Raw genomic sequence first — 18,123 nt, 5'->3', positions numbered from 1 at the left:
TTACGGTAACTCCCAACGGGCTTGTACTAAAAACACGCCGCAAAGGTGGATACCTGGATACATACCGGGTTAAAACCCTTGGAGGTCACTATCTAGGAAAGGTTAATGTCTTTTTTTCCGGTGACTTTTTTCTGTGACTTTTTAACTGGATTAATACAATCCACCTACCTTACACCAGATGTCAATTCTTCACTGGGACTCCCATAAGCATTTACATGTTGGTACTGCTTTTTGATGTAAACCAGATATATAGGCCTATACAAAGCAGGCGAAATAACATGGGCATGGTAGGATTCGTCACATAAAAAACTTGCCCAATAAACATAACACGGTTGTTGAAATCGTTACCGGTACGATAGAGAGCGAGATCACACTGGAAAAATCCGTTGGTTATGTGCTTGTGAATTATCTCTAACTTAATGTCAAATAATTGTATTCGTTTATAATATTTCATTTAACTACTGATATTTGAATCAATACTTCTTTGCTTAGTTGGTCTAGTTGAAGAGAGCTCTAAGATTCTGTATATTTAAGTTTTCTTGGGATTGACCTTGGTCTAACAAAGACCATGCGAATGACGACCATGCATACACTTTTCCCACAACCCGTGATAATACCATTGACATATTCAACTCTACAAGCGTTCTGTGTATATGTGCTCATATTAAACACCGCTGCTGATGAAAACAGAACTTGATATGGGCTATAGTGAAGTTCCCATGTATGTTGCTGAAAATCCATAATACGTGCACTACTTTAATTCCAGTTCAACGGATACTGGTTAGGAATTTTTACATACGGTTAATTTTCAGGCAATCCGATAAACTATTTACTCATCAGTTATCTCTAATGCTATTATCCTCAGAAATTAAAACAATCTTAGTATATCCCATATAACTTGTTTGATATAGGCCTATAGAACCATACTGTTCAAATAGGGTACTTCGAATAACACGAGCCGTTGTTTACTGGCTTTGCCCTTTCAAAAATTGCTAGCTTTTTAGCACTCAACGGTGTCCGCCTTAACGTTTCGACATATTGGACCACGCCAGACCAAAACCGAGAACCGTGCAGGGCTAAAAAACCCGGCTGAGTCGGATACCCAGTAACGCGTGCGGCACCAACACTCAGTCACTACAAACTGATTGGAAGTCCGAGAGTCCGAGACTCCGAGGAGTTGATAGAGGCCTCCCATAGGCTCTTAGTAATTAAAAAAAAAAAAAAAAAAAACACTACATTCAGATATCTGAATATTTTCTTATACTAAAGGGCTGTCAAACAATCCAACAATTTCAAACCTCCCAACAGGATTGCTAAAGCTCTCTCCACTAGTGTGTCCACAGGTAACTCATTGTCCGAAACCCTCTCAAAAGACCGGCAAACAGTTTTTTAAGCAAAAAACTCCTGAGAAATCAGGCAAGTTAGGCTACACTGAACATCATCTAGTTTTAAACTGTAAATCTATAAAATATTCTGGTAAAGATTAAGCTACAGCGATCGGCGCTAACAATACGAATTTGAAACCAAAGCCTGTACTATAACATTCAAACGTTGTGTCTGGGCTGACTGTTCACTCGTGCATGGGTCGCGGGATAAAGTAGACGTCCTTTTTGGCTAGTAATACAGAAGCAATCGGGTTGTCATACTTTCAGTGATAATATAAGTCTTGTGAAAAGGAATCTGGTCAAGTGCAGTTATTTTATTTATATTTAAAGCAAATTACGAGATGCGATTGCATCGCAGGCTTGTCTTTCAAGCTCTGCGCTATTTTGCGCGACGTCGGACAAGTTTCCCGTCACTCGGACAAGTTTCCCGTCACTAGAATTGAAATTACCAAGAGGCCATTTTGGCTGAAGACAAAGTGAGTGTTATAGATTGTATTTAGGCTCGTATTTCATTGCAGAGCCTCGAGTAACTGTTTATATTTGAAGAAGTTGGACTTTGATGGCAAAATTAGTAGGTTTCAACGTAAGCAAGTATTGGTGAATAAACCAACATTACTCATCCCTGTTTGTTGCGGGATCATCTGAAAAATTTGAGTGTAATTTACGGTACGCTGTATTTACGAGTTACGCCTGTGGTTTTTTAGCAAAATATTTGATAAAATATAAGAAAGTCTGGCCTAGTCATAGCCCTACTTAGCTTTATTATGCTAGTTTGGGTGTGTGAGACGGATGTAGGCCTAGGCCTAAAAGGGATTTCTGCATACTTGCAATTGCAGCCTGATTCACGTATACTTGTAATTTATAGACTAATTCCACTTATATATCTTAGTGGTTGTTCCTTTATAGGTCCTCATCAACATATTCTTGTGATCCAGTGTCTTGCTAAAATGCTAACTTTAGAGGGAAACATGATTATTAGAATGTATTTCTCCAGCCCCTTTTGGAAAGTTTATATAAATTTTTATTATTTTCAAATAATCCACACGTAAAACTTATTGAACATTGGTAACTTTAATGTATATCAGCCATCAAAAAAATAGTTGTGCAAATGCTAAACTAACTTAACAGTTATGCCTACTAAAAGCGTAGTGTTTTAACTTACAGACATAGTAAAGGTTTTATATCAGTCGTTGCTGGTAAAGTGCCATTTAAAATACAGCTGATACTGGTTGTATCGATCTAAGTAGCGCTTGGTTTAAGTCTTAAATCAGGCATGAATTTAGCCACTGTCATTCATATTTTTAACTTTGAAAGGATCATGCTGAGGTATCTGTGGCCTTTTTTCATTTACTGGTGGTTAACTGAGCTCTCAATGCATTTTATTATGATGTATTGATTGTAGTGATGCAACAGGTACTATCGTAAATACAGCGATTATTTTGCCAGTCCATTTCTGTTGATGTGTAATTTTGTTTTCGTATTGTATGGAAAAGCGTACGGTATCGTGTATTTGTTTTTTGTTATGATAAAGTTGGTGTTGTACCTTAAATGATCCGTAGCGTATAGGCGATAGCAAATCACTAATTAACATATTCGTAAAACAAAAGTTAATAATGTTTCTACCTTGTATTTGTTGTTGCTAGTGGACCCCGACAGATGATTAATAACGAGTAAACAGCAAAATACGTGAATATATACAGTATATATAGATATATATATATATATATATATATATACATTATATATATATATATATATATATATATATATATATATATATATATATATATATAATGGATGACCGACGAAAATTACTCATCAATAGGCGTTTTTTGTTTTTTGTTTTTGTATTGCCGACGTTTCGTATTTTTTTAAAATCTGATCTTCAGGGCTGCACATAAAAAAGATAAAAAGACTTTTAAGTACAATCATAAAAACAGCGAAGAATAAGAATAAAATAAAGAAAAACACGCCTGACTTAGAGGCCCGACAGCAAGGAACTAATAGAAAACAAAACATCATAGTATTTACTATAGGAGGTTGAGACAAATAGAGTAGACTTGAAGACGTTCGATTATTTAACAGTATTGCATGCTGTACTATAAATAATAAATCTAGGATAGTTAAATCTAGGGGTTTGGCTGTATGACCGATAGTACTAACATCTGTTCACAGCATGGGTTTTGCATTGTTTTAAATGTTTCCGTTATTGGAGTGTTCTGGGTTAGAAATTCTGTTCCCTGTACGAAAACTGACTCCTCGATGGAGCCCATGGCCATGCCCTTAACCTGCTTAAGTAGTTGACCGCTGAAAACAAGAGCAGTGTCCAGCACTGCCAGTTCAAGAAGGGTTTCAAAAAGCGTGCGGTTGAAATTATTAAAAGTGGACACAAGATCAGGAAATAACTTCGGTCGTCTCGGCACCTGGAGTAAGCGTAAATAGATTCGATGTCAAGGCTGGTCACGTATAGGTCTAAATCATGTAATAAAATACTCTCTGAAGTGGATATAATTACGGAGAGAGTAACTGTTCTTTGTGAATGATTCAAGTATAAAACAAAATATTTGGCTAATTTATAATTCGGTGTAATAGAAGATGCTAAGTGGGAGACCTGATTTGTGAATTTTTGGCAGGCCACATAGGATACCGTAAGAACCTGTGGAATACAGTTCTGGTATGTAGCTTCATCTATAATATTATACTTTCTTAAAGACCTAAGGAAACGATTCATTTTGTTTTGCATTTTGAAGATGTTAGAATAGTCGGGTGTGCCAGTCATATCGAATTTAGTTCTATTATTTAAAATAGCTTTCATTTTCGATAAATAATCGTGTTTAATCAGGATAACAGTTCCCTTACCTTTGTCGGATCCTGTGATAACGATGTCCAAGGTATTGTAATCTTTACTGGAAAAAAAGTTCCCCATCGAGTCTTCAGTTTCCTGAAAATACTTTGGGATAACTCGAATAATCATTTTTGCCGCCTCCACACACACACACACACACACTCATGTATATTTTTAACTCGAATAATCATTTTGTCGGCTCCACACACACACACATGTATATTTATATATGTATAGTATGTATATATATACATGTGTGTGTGTTTGTGTAAATTTAGGGAGGTTATTTTAAAACCAGAAATACATTTAGCAGAGTGCGGTAATCATAGACTAATAGGATCGAACTGTGGCCATAATTCATTTAGAGTCATATTCAGGCAATCGCAAATCAATGAGAATCTGTCAGTGTTCTCATTAATGTACAGTGCAGGGGTCTGTTGGCCCTAGGACCCAGGGTTAGGAGAGACCCAACCTCCCCATGTACCCGTTACTGTACTCAGTTGCAGCTTTAGTCCACCGCGGTTTGGGGAGTTTTATGAACGTTGAAAGCTCATTTTAATTTTCGAGTCCTTTTCTTTTTTTGGCGATCTCTAAATACTTTTTAGTTTCGATGAGAATGTCTTTGTTGTGTAACAAAGATTTTATTTTCATAACTTAAAGAACTGTGTAGTAGGTACGAAATTCCATTGTAGATAACCAGTTGATTGTGTCTATGGGTAGGCCTATTGCTGCTATGAAACCATGTTTGAAATAAAATATTCCGGCGTCAGTGACTATTTTATAGTGGCTTAGTTTTAGTTTTCTGTAGAAGAAAACTGTTGTGGCGCCTTTGTTTGTCCGTCCGCCCTCAGATCTTAAAGACTACTGAGGCAAGAGGGCTGCAAATTTGTACGTTGATCATCCACCCTCAAATTATCAAACATGCCAAATTGCAGTACTCAAACCCAAGTAGTCTTTATTTTATTTAAGGTTAAAGTTAGTCATAATCGTGCGTCTGGCAACGCTACAGGACATACCACCAACGGGCCGTGGCTGAAAGCTTCATGGGCCGCGGCTCATACAGAAAACCCGAAGAAACTTCGGCTCATTTTTTAGTCGTTTTCTTTTATTTACAAGATCAGTTAGTTTGACGTCGGTGGCCTTTGCTGTCTTTGTCAAAACTTCAATAACCGTTATGCTTTTACATCAGTTTACCGATGAAATCGTCACTTGAGAACTTCGGTGACCATTGTTGCACAGTTTCGAGTTTGTGAGCGACTTCGTTGAGGAGTGAAATAGGCGTTATAAATAAAATTTTGCTTTGCAGACAGAACCTGTTTTGGAAATAGATTTCTGGTAGTTGGAAGCGCTTAATCCTTGCATGTATGCTGACTGTTGCCTCATTCCTGGGGTGTATATATAGCCTAGTTGCCATAAGCCGACGGGTGATCAGTATAACTATTATTATCAATAGTCCGTTATAACCTCACTACCATTCTTGCTTGAGGGACAAACAAGCACCTTTTTTCCTTACTTAATATATGTTATTTGTTTATTTAAGAAAAGCAATGAGCAGTTCGAAGCCAGTACATGCTAAGACACTTTTCTCTATTTGATATTTACTATTAGTTTTTTTTATTTAGCGGTAATCATTATTTACATATGCAAAGTATCGTCATATTTTATGACTTTATACATTATACTCAATTCAGTTTGCTGGTGAACGTTAAAGTTCATTTAGCTCTTTCGTTGTTGTATCCTTTTTACACAAAGACCATGTTTTTTTTCTGTTTTGCAGAACCTCGGCATTTGTTTCGTAGGCATGTTTTCATACTGTATTATGTAATCAACAGTGATAACTTTGCAATAAAAGCGGGATTCCAGTAGACGATGACTGAAAAAATCTAGGATGCCTACTGAATTAGATTTTTTCTAGGTTAATCGGTTTTTTTTTATTGTATGTAGAAATGGAACCCTGATTTTAAAGTCACATTTTCTAATTTCGTATTTAAAAATCAGATTTTCGAATAGTTATCGAAAAAAAGGCTTTGCAGTACCTACTTGAATAGACCCACTTTATAAATTAAAACCAACTTTCGTAATAGCTACTGAAACAGAGCCAGGAATTTGGAAATGAAATCAGGAATTCGATGTAAATTCAGGAATTTGGAATCCGAAACTGCACGTTAATTCGATTGTCGATCGAACGGGAATGACGTTTAATGAGAAACACAAATCTGAAGCGAAATTATAGTGTAAACAATTTTTTTTTTAGTTCACTAACGACGTAACTGGTATAGGCCTAGTAGGCCTACATGACAACATGCTGTCGCTTTTGATTGCATTTGGGCGAAAAGTTTAGCAATATTGCGATAATGATCCCGCTCGTATTTTTTTTATACTTATTTGCTTATTTACGCATTTCACGTGAGAACTTTCAGTATTTGGACTCGGTACCCAAGCGAGCGTTTTCAGGACAATTTTCACCGAGAGATGCTCAAGGCTTTTCACGCTCGTAATAGGCAAAGTCAAGATCTTAGGTGAGTCTTTTGGCATTGGGAGTCTCTCTCTCTCTCTCTCTCTCTCTCTCTGTATATATATATATATATATATATATATATATATATATATATATATATATATATATATATATATATATATATATACACATTTAGTATGTATACATAGTATACGAGTATATATAAATATATTATATATATATATATATGTATACATACATATATATATATATATTGATGCGAAAACTGTCAGATCGTTCGAAAAGGTTAAAGCAATAAGACAGTCGTTATAGCTCGAGTTTCCTAAAGCTTGACGACGTCATATTCGGTAATTTATCCATAACTCATCCTGATATAGGCTAAACCAACTTTTAGTGGCTATGTGTTTTGTTTAACAACCGGTAAAAAAAAAAACTTATGAAGAATGTGTTACAAGTGTAACGTGTAAGCGAAATATTTACTGCCTTTTCTTAAGAACGTAAGAGTACAGTTGCATACAAATGTTTAACTCCAAAAAGAATTCTTCGTCGTTTACCTTGTTATTTTATTATTATTATTATTATTATTCAGAAGGTGAAAGCTATTCATATGGAGCAAGCCCACAGGGGCCATTTGAACTTCAAGCCTCCAAAGAATATGATGTTCATTAGGAAGAAGTAAGACGAAGTAAAAGGAAATGCAGAAAGAAGAGACCCCACTTATTATAAAAGAAAAAATAAATTAATAAATTAACAAATAGATAAAAATGTATCAGAATGCAAGGAGAATAGTATTAGGATAGTAATGTATTGTCCCTTCGCCTGAACTTCCGAAGTTCCATTTGCACGACTTCCTCTGGGTGGCTGTTCCACAGTCCAACGGTGTGAGGAATAAAGGACCTCTTGAACTGGGAAGTTCGACAGCGAGGCACATTTAATGCATATTGATGGAACTTCAAAGTTTTCGAAAGTATAATCCCATTACTTACTCCAGGATTCAAATCCAGATATTACGTTGGAGTATTACCGATACCGCTGTAGTCAGGTCACGAACGACAGTTCTTTCCAGGTTCAAAAAATCGTAATGTTAGGCCTAAACAGAACCCCTCAAAGACTCTTCTCTATATATAAATGGAGTTTAACATTAAGTTATTCCGAAACTGAGGTAAATACTTATTGCAGTAAATTATATCCAAAATAACATTATCAAACACGTCATAGGAGGAAAAAGTTAAGTATACCTTGGTTTACAGACCACTGAGCTGATTAACAGCTCTCCTAGGAGCTAGCCCGAAAGGATTAGCTTATTTTACGTGGCTAAGAACCGGTTGGTTACTTAGCAGCAGGACCTACACAACTTATTGTGGAATCGGACCACATTATAGCGAAATGAATTTCTGTCACCAGAAATAAATTCCTCTAATTCTTCATTAGCCGGCCGGAGACTCGAACTCGCGCCTAGAAACACGGCCTAATTGTAATTGTGTAATTTTCGCAGATGGATTCATTTCAGTTAATTATGAGTTTGACTGGAAACCTATGTTTAATTTGGTTTAGAAGGAAGTAGTTCAAGATCAGGCACATCATCTTACACAGCTTTTTTTCTCTATACTTTCAAAGGTCTCTTAAGAAATGTCTCAAAACAGACACGACTCACTTTCTTCTCTTCCTTTTGGGTACATTTACACGTGTACATATATGTGTATGTGTTTGTGAAATTGACTTGATATAAGAATTATCTTTTAAGGTTGCAAAATACTAAATTCACTGAAGCAGCCTGTCTAAAAGGAAAAAAGAAATTGCCTTAAGTCTTGAATTTTATGCTAGAAAACTTTTGTATGGACAAGTTGATTATGGATAAGAGAAATGTAAAATAACCAAACATTGTAAGATGCGTATAAACATTTAAATTTGAAATGATTTACAGGATATTCAACTTGAAATAAACGTGCAGTTGTACCGAAGTTAAATCCCGAGAAAAGGTTTGATATAATCATCGTGAGAAATACGGAGATATTTGACCTTGACAACAAGCAACGCAGAAAGCCCAGCCAAAATAAAGAAAAATATCCTGTTACCTTAAAAAAAAAAAAAAAAAAAAAAAAGCACTCGCGTACAGTCATCGTACATCCGCAGCCACCGTCGTGTTTACACTTAGCAATATTCGCCAGAGCATGAATAAACACATTGGCCAACAGCAGTAATAACTAAAACACATCATTCTGCAATGGCGATTGAAATATATATCGCGGCAGAATGCTGTTCCGTCGCACACAGCCTGTCTGTTTTATATTTGCCCAGTGAAATGAGTATTGTGGATGTTGTGTTTGTCCGTTAGTGAGGAATATATAATATATATATATATATATATATATATATATATATATATATATATATATATATATATATGTGTGTGTGTGTGTGTGTGTGTGTACTATACATATATATGTGTGTGTGTGCATACATATAATATATATATATATATATATATATATATATATATATATATATATATATGTATGCATTTGCATACGTATACAGTACATAGATAGTTTATATGCATAATCCACACATATGTAATTAATAGTCCCCAGACTACAGGAACTACATATGCGTCTGTCTGTAAGCATATATGTGTGTTGTTACGATGTATCAACCTTCCCATTTCTAACATTTACGTCCTTTGTTTCGGAGCAATATCTTGGGAATCAATAACACGCAATAACTTCAAGTATGGCAGGTAGGCATAACGTAGGGCCCAAAGCCTATAAGTTATGTGCATGGTGGAAGGGGGCGGGGAGGGGAAGGTAAATGTCAGTCTACATTAATCTCGGCCCGGGATTTGGGGTTGGGGGTTGTTAGTTTAGGACTAAATAAGGTGAGTTTGTGTCAGCCCGCTAAGAACGGCAGATGTCTTTTATATTGTGTTTACATTTGCTATCGACGTTTAAATAGATCATTACAACTTTGTTTCCTATGATTAAAATAAATGAGACATCTTTTTGTAATTACAATAATGATCAGTATTATTTGGTGAGTATGGTACGTGTTCTAATCGTTTTTCTGGACACCATGTGTTGCTAATCGTTCCATCATTGGTTTGATGAAACACCTGCCCCATCTGAAAAAAAAAAAAAACTTCGTAAATCCGTATGGCAGGGGAAATGTTGCTCTGACACTTCCTAAAACTGAAAAAGGGAAACCAAAACTTAAATGGTTACAAGGGCCTTTCATATGAAGAAGCCAGAAATAGCGATTCCGTTCATATTCTTTGATGTTTACAGTCTTTTGTCCAAGCATCCAGAAAATCACGTATATTTCCCTGCGGTGAGCTAGCAACGTATTTCTTCAGTTAGTTGATCTTTTCGTATGAATGTCTCGTTTGGAGAAACGGAATATAAGATTCTCTCTCTCTCTCTCTCTCTCTCTCTCTCTCTCTCTCTCTCTCTCTCTCTCATTTTCCGAGCTATCTGAAATGGTGCACTATCAATACAAAAGTCTGAAAAAACTCCACTTAATTCACTTTACAAACTTTGAAAAAACTTCTCACTTTGCCATGTTAAAAGTGTTTTGTATATCTGGAATACGTTAGTGGGAATGCCCGGAATATTTCCGACAACTTTCTCCTGGGCGAGGAGTTAAAATTGGTGGAATTAGGGCTTAATATATCCGAAGTGACCATTGTTGGCGAGGAAGAGTCAGATCTCACAAGACTTCCCCCTCGCCTTTCCGAAACTTTCCTCGCGTAGATGTTTAGTGAAAGGATCGAGATATTTCTGACACTTGTATGAAGGCTGTATTGTGTGATATAGTGCGGAATGTTGTAACTCCATTGTGTTCATTTGTATTATATATATATATATATATATATATATATCTATATATATATATATATATATATATATATATATATATATATATGACATTTTATCACACCGTGATTTATATACGATCATGAAACTGCAAATATGGCGGTCAGTGTCGACTGGATTCATGGACCGCGTCCACCAACTGTGTCGTGGGATCGAGACTCGGCAGTGCCCGTCCCATTTTATCACTTATAAATTCCTTCGGTGATAATTCCCCATCAGGGATATTCCCGAAGGTAGCGTGGTTGATATTAAGCGATATTTGCTTAGCTTCATGATCGTATATAAAATCACGGTGTGATAAAAAATGTCATAAAAAGCTGCGTGTTCCCAAACGTACCAAAGAACTAGCATGGTCGAGGTGGGTTAATGCCGAAGCTAAGTGTACAATTTTCTCGACGGGTAAATGAGTACACCAGACTCGGCGTTAACATACCTCTCTTGATAGCTCAGTGGTAGCGTCAGACTGGATTCGCTGGATGCGCGTCCTGTGTCGTGGGATCGAGACTCGGCAGTGCCCGTCCATTTATCATATAAAATTCCCCTTCGGTGATGAATTCCCATCGGGGATATTCCCGAGTAGCGTAGTTGATATTAGCGATATTTGTAGCTTCATGATCATATATATATAACCAATGTGTGTGTGTGTATTAAAACTTAAACATAGTATTAAATAACAATGAGTTCCATATATATATATATATATATATATATATATATATATATATATATATATATATATATATATATATATATATATCAGAAATAAAAAAGCTTTCTTAGCATTCTAAGGAAGTGCAGCACAATAGTCATTTACCACACACACACACACACACACATTATATATATATATATATATATATATATATATATATATATATATATATATAGAAAAATTTATACGTAATAAATTCTCGTTCTTAATGAGACTCGTTATATCATTCCTGCCGGGGTGAACACGCACGATTTTGTAAAAGCCATAAATATACACAGAAATTAATTTGATATTAATATTTAATATTTTACGATTTTTACTAGAAGGTAAAAACGTAAAACCTGCAAAGCTCATATTTCCGTTTATTTTGTTGTATTTTTTCTTCTGTCCAGTAATTTATCAAGGGAACACAAACTGTTCTTTACTGCTACCTCTGTCAGGAAGGGCAAGTAAAGGAAGAACTCAAAAACAACAAATGATTCAGTATACAAGAAAACACGACAGGAACAGATCAAAGTATTTAGTCCGAAGGGCGCGTTCAAGGGCAAACTTTCTCCGGCTCAAAACGAATACCCTTTTCATTTTTTTCCCCCCAAAACTTTTTACTTCCCGGAGGAAGACTTTGGAAAACGATTCGCACAGCTTCCCCATTCCTTCATCATCATGCATGCAGTTCTTGTGAATAACAATTAAAGAGTTTCTTTGTGCCGGAAGAGTTTCGGAAACTCTCTGGACTGAATGAATTGATGGTAGGAACTTCACTTTCTTAGATCTGTTTTCAGTACATTCTGTTTTTATTTTTTTTTTTTTTAAACAAACTGGAAGAATATTTTCAGACGTGGACTGAGAACGCAGTGTTATTTTATATGAGACTGTATGTGTACAGAGAGAGAGAGAGAGAGAGAGAGAGAGAGAGAGAGAGAGAGAGAGAGAGAGAGAGAGAGAGAGAGAGAAATCTATGATCTTGCATACTTTCTTATCGGACGGTACCATCTATATAACCTGTCTTTATGTCTGCCTGTCGGCCCCTCCTTGCGAGACAGGCTGTTGGCCAAAACCCCAAGGGATAAATATTAGGGCTTTATGCTCAAAGGTTGCATATAATCACGGAAAGTATCGTAAAAACGAAGGGCATATACACACAAAACCCGTGACCTTAGAATAAAGAAAGAAATGAGTTCAAAGTCTTCGAATTTTAAAAAATGCTAAATTTGGTCATGAGAAACGTGGTATAGAATGTTTTTTTATGTGGGGGATTGACTGGTGGATTTGATGATGGGTGGGAAGGATGCAGAGAATGCCTCGTCTCAATCTTCGGGCCTTCGAATAATCGGGGCTTCCGTGTTTTGATTACATTTATGCAGATAATTTTACTCTCCTATGAAATACTCTCCCATCCCGGGGAGAGCGACAGAGTGAATTATTGTCCATTCGTAACTTCCAAAATTCCGATCTGATTCTCAATTCCTGATTTAATTCCAAACGCATTTGAAAATGATTTCCTGGTCGAGGTTTCGGGAAGGGTAACGCAGAGTTTAAAAGCGGGATTACTATTTTTTATATTTTTTTTTACCCCTCAGAATAAGGTATGCACTTGCATACTGCTTACCAATGCCGCCGCTAGATTTGCTGTAATTCCAATTCCGGCTGGAATCATTACCCGTTTGCTAATTCCAGTCGCGGCTGGAATAAGTAACGTGTGTTGGAGTGTGGGGGGAAAAATTATGATAGAACTGTAACGCAAATTTTGTAGATCGTAATGCTGTAAATTCGGTCGAAAAAATGAGCTTATCTCCGATCGCTTATCCAGAACGCGTCAAAAAGCTGCTTTTCTTCCATGAATTTTTCCCACTTTTTCATCACTCATCTTTAGTTCTCTGGGAGAGAATTCGAACGATGTTGGTAAAATGCCTTATTCTGATGATTTAAAAATTCTGTTCTGCTTGCATTATTTTCCGTGCATTTGACTAAAGTACAGAATCCGATTCATGCACAGTAGTTTGGTGGGTATGTGTGCATACTCCCCGTGGGGGTATTGTCGTCAGTGCACCTCAGGCGTTGCACTGTAGGCATTACTTAAGGTTCTTAGCAGCGTCCCTACGGCCCGTGGTTGGTTGCGAACCCGTTCACTCCTTTTACTGTACGTCTGTTCATATTCCCTTGCTTCCATCTTTCTTTCCACGCTCTTTCAACGATTGTTTCATAGTGCAAGTGCGAGGTTTTCCTCCTTTAACGCCATTAGAACCTTTTTTACACGCAGTTTCCCCGTTCAGCGCTGAATTACCTCATAGGTCCCAGCGCTTGGCCTTTGTCCTAAATTTTATATTTCATCCCATTCCTATAGACATACTCAAACATACACATAATTCCTGAACAGCTGATAATCGACGCTCGAGAACAAAAGACGACTTTCTAGCTACTGAAAAATGATTATATATACTCGTATATATATATATATATATATATATATATATATATATATATATATATGTGTGTGTGTGTGTGTGTGTGTATATAAAATATATGTATATATTATATATATGTATATATAGATATATGGTTGCAACGTTCAAATAGTGTTTTATAGGCCTTCTTATCTTCATATATATATAACATTGGAAAACAGCTACAAGGTCTACGTAGAAAGATGACGGCAGTAACTAAATCCTAACATAAAATATTTGAGAAATTAAATAAAAAATAAACTAAAAAAAAAAGTTAGTAATAATCTTTGACAGCCCATTTCTAATTCGTAATTAAACTTGCGCTATACCTGCAGTCCAGCGTATATACATTTACGAAATGATTCTGTTGGACTTGCAACATGTTCGGACATTGCAAGAGCAGAATATTTTTAAACATTTTTCAATATTCCTTTTCCTTCTGGGGGTGGGGCAGGGGAGAAGGTGAATTTCATTTTGTTATTTACATTATAAGATGGTTCAAGGTAAGGTAAGACATTTATCTATTTCTCACGAAATGTTTGAAATGCATGTAATCCGAACAAGGTAAATCATTTCTTTAGATCTTTGGAAATAAATATCCAGCGGGCAATTTACAGGTGAAGGTGGAAAGTTTTGAGTCATCCAGAAAGTTGACGACACCAGTCTGCTTTTCTTTCATTATTCTTTGATTCAATTGAATGGAAATATTCTAGGAAATATTCATAAGGATTTGCGCAGGTGCTTTGGTCCTCGTCTTTTCAAGATGATGGCTCAGCACATTTTATGAGAAGAACAAAAGTAGAGTATGATTTTTTGATGTCTTCGATACTAAATGAACAGTTTCCAAACATTATATACAGTATATACTGTATGTATATATATATATATAACTATATATATATATATATATATATACTCATATATATATATATATATATATATATATATATATATATATATATTATATACAGTATATATATATATATATATATATATATATATATATATATATATATAATCAAAGCTACAAACCTCATTTAAATATCAATTCCGCTCTACTCAGGAAATAATATATTTTCATATATGTTACCAGGGGAATTTTAAGTTGATAATAAGTACGCCGTCCCGTGGGCTCAGACAACGAAGGACAGGAACTCAGGACTACGAGGACGCATTAACGCCGTCTTATTATCAACTAAAAATTCCCCCTCAATAACTGCCATAATATATTATTTCAGTAAACTGAATTAGATGATAAAGACGTTGCAACTTTCTGATTATATGAATCACGGTGATGTGATAAAAAGTCATATATATATATATATATATATATATATATATATATATATATATATATATATATATATATATATCTCTATATATATATATATATATATATATATATATATATATATATATATAAGCTTTTATATACATATATGTATTATATTATATACATATACGTATATGATTATAACACTTTTGTACGTGATTCATTTTATCACACACATTACCACAGGTGAAAAATAAGAGACGGGGTGTAGGACCTACCACCTCGTCTCTTAAATTCAGTGACCTATATATATATATATATAATGTGTTTGTGGGCGTATGTGTTGTATGTGTGTGTGTTGTATGTAGAACGTCAGTTCAGTAACGAAGGAATCGAAATAGATCATTCTCACTTTTTAAATTCTCAAAAATATATGCTGAACCCTCATCTTGACAAGACACGACAAAAGCAACTGCACAAATCAGATCTTTCAGAACAGAAGGACGCTTTCAGACGTGATTTCAAAATTCCCCAGAATATTTCCATTCAATTCAGTCAAAGACTAATGATGAAAGAAAAACAAGCTGGCGTCATCAGCTTCCGCGACGATTTTTAAAAGCTTTCCAGCTTGACCTGCAAATTGCCTTTTGGATGTTTCCTTTCCGAAGCTCTAAAGAAATGATATGCCTTGTTCCCGTAAGAGCCATTTCAAACATTTTGTGAATAAAGGCAAGTTTTTATCTCGAGTGGTCTTGTATTGAAAATGACAGAATGAAATTCCCTCAGCCTCACCCCTGCCCTCGAAGAAAGAAGAATTTGGAGAAATATTTGTTAAAATCTTCAATTGCTTTCAATGTCCCAATAGAGCCAACTTGCGTAACGCAATTCAGTCATTTCATAGATGTAAGAACAATAGACACCTAACTAGTTGTGTCGCTTGTATTAAAACTTCATAATGTTTTTATATAAAGATACTTTAAAACTCGAGCTATTGTGAACGGTGAAGAAGTGCCTTTCCTACAGTGAAAAGAACCGCAGCATTTAAAACACCATAATTGTCTAATTCTGTGTCGCCTCTCTCTCGCTCCACGAATAGCCGCGTTGGAAAGGTTATTAGAACAATTCAACATTTTCTTTTCTAACGTTTTACACTTTTACGCTTCCATTGTTTACAGCCGGTCGCTGCGCACGCGAGCGAGCAAAAGAGTCCTGTTCCTAAATTGATTTGTTGTTTGCGTTAATTAAATATCCTTCATGAAACCTTTGCGCGTTAGTGAAAGGTCACGGTTCATCACTTATGTTTTATTTTGTAGTATGTGACAGTTTTATGATTATCGTTGTTTATAACCAATAAAATAACATCTGCATTGTTTGAGAGAAAAGAGAGAGAGAGCTCGTGTTATCCAGTTCTTTATCGCAAGAGGTCTGTCTTTGATAACGAAAATGAAACATCAGATGAAGCATTTTTTTTTTTGAAAAGCATGTCACTCTTGGTTAAGAGGGAAAAATCTTATATGCTGTCTAGTCAAAGCTATATCTGATGCAGAACGCAGGTCGAATTAATTAGCTGATATACTTACCTTTAAAACAAAGATTTTCTCTTCTGGATGTGTTGCGTAAGTGGAGACGTAAATTTATGCATAAAGGCTTGAAATTCCATACACAAATGACACCGTAAGGGATTAGTGCCGTCAGTACACCTCACGGGTGCACTGTAGGCATTAATAAATGTTGTTTGCAGCGTCATTCGGCTGCTGCAGCCCTTTCATTCATTTTACTGCTCCTCCATTCATGTGTCTTTCTTCATCTTGCTATCCACCCTCTCTAACAATTGTTTCATGATTGCAGCTGCGGGTTTTTCCTCCTGTTAAGCCTTTCAAACCACCTACTCTCAATTTCCTTTCCAGCTCTGAATGACCTCATAGGTCCGAGCGCTCGGTCTTTGGCCTAAACTCTATGTTGCATTCCATTCGATACACAAATGAAAAACAATCTCAAACGGTGAGATTCAGTCACGTTCAAAATCTCTCTCTCTCTCTCTCTCTCTCTCTCTCTCTCTCTCTCTCTCTCTCTCTCTCTCTCTCTCTCTCTCTCTCTCCTGATAAGTAGTTTTGCTCTAGCCAAATTTGTTTTTTTTTTCAGATGGTTATTATTCTGACTGAAAAAATAATGTTTTTTACGAATAATTCGTGTGAGAGATAAAGACCATACTTTCGTTGATACATATAGACGATTTCCACTACTCGAATCACGTCCATTCTCTCTCTCTCTCTCTCTCTCTCTCTCTCTCTCTCTCTCTCTCTCTCTCTCTCTCTCTCTCTCTCCCCTTTTCTTTTGTTTTCACTCGCCGCTGGCTGACCAGTGAAGTCCAGTAGCATTTGATAAGGCCTGTGCTTGGCTGCCTGACCTCCAGTGAAAACTAATTGATTTTGGCACGTAAGTTCCCTAGAGCATCTTTGGGTCATTGTGCTAACAACCTGACCACTGAAACCAATACAATAGATTTCTAGCAACAGACCATATGGGGTCTAATGTTTGTAGCAGTGGTTTACAAATAGGACCAGGGTTCCATTTCTGAAAAGGCGAAAACATTTAGACAATTTTTGTTAAATCCCTTATTATCTCTGTATATAAGCACTATATAAAGTTTCGGGCAGTTAGTCGACTGTAATTGGTTGCCGCGAGGGTGGAGGATTTGAAGGGTTACGCTAGGGAAAAGTACATACGCTATGACATATATATGTATATTATCTATATAAAATATATACACATGTATACACATACATACATATATATATGTATATATGTATATGTATTTGGTGCCTTTAATTAGAAGTAGAGCACTAGACTTGCATGCACCAGGCCGTGGTCTAATCCAAGCTCGCTTGCCCGCTAGTCGACCCAGCTCTTGAATAGGCGCTAGAATCACATGAAAATAGAAACCCAATCCTTATTGAAAACTGCACTTAAAAAGGGAGGGGGAAGAGGAAATTGCCTTATAACACAAAAATAGAATTGTTCCTGCTGATAAGTAATTGATGAAGGGCGTGAGAAACTCAGCCCCTTGTAAATTCTCTCCATGCTTCCCCCCTTTTGTAAGTCTCTTAATCTTCCCT

The sequence above is a fragment of the Macrobrachium rosenbergii genome, chromosome 15 (genome assembly GCF_040412425.1).
Source record: "Macrobrachium rosenbergii isolate ZJJX-2024 chromosome 15, ASM4041242v1, whole genome shotgun sequence".
NCBI lineage: Eukaryota > Metazoa > Arthropoda > Malacostraca > Decapoda > Palaemonidae > Macrobrachium > Macrobrachium rosenbergii.
Note: the sequence above shows the minus strand (reverse complement) of the source record.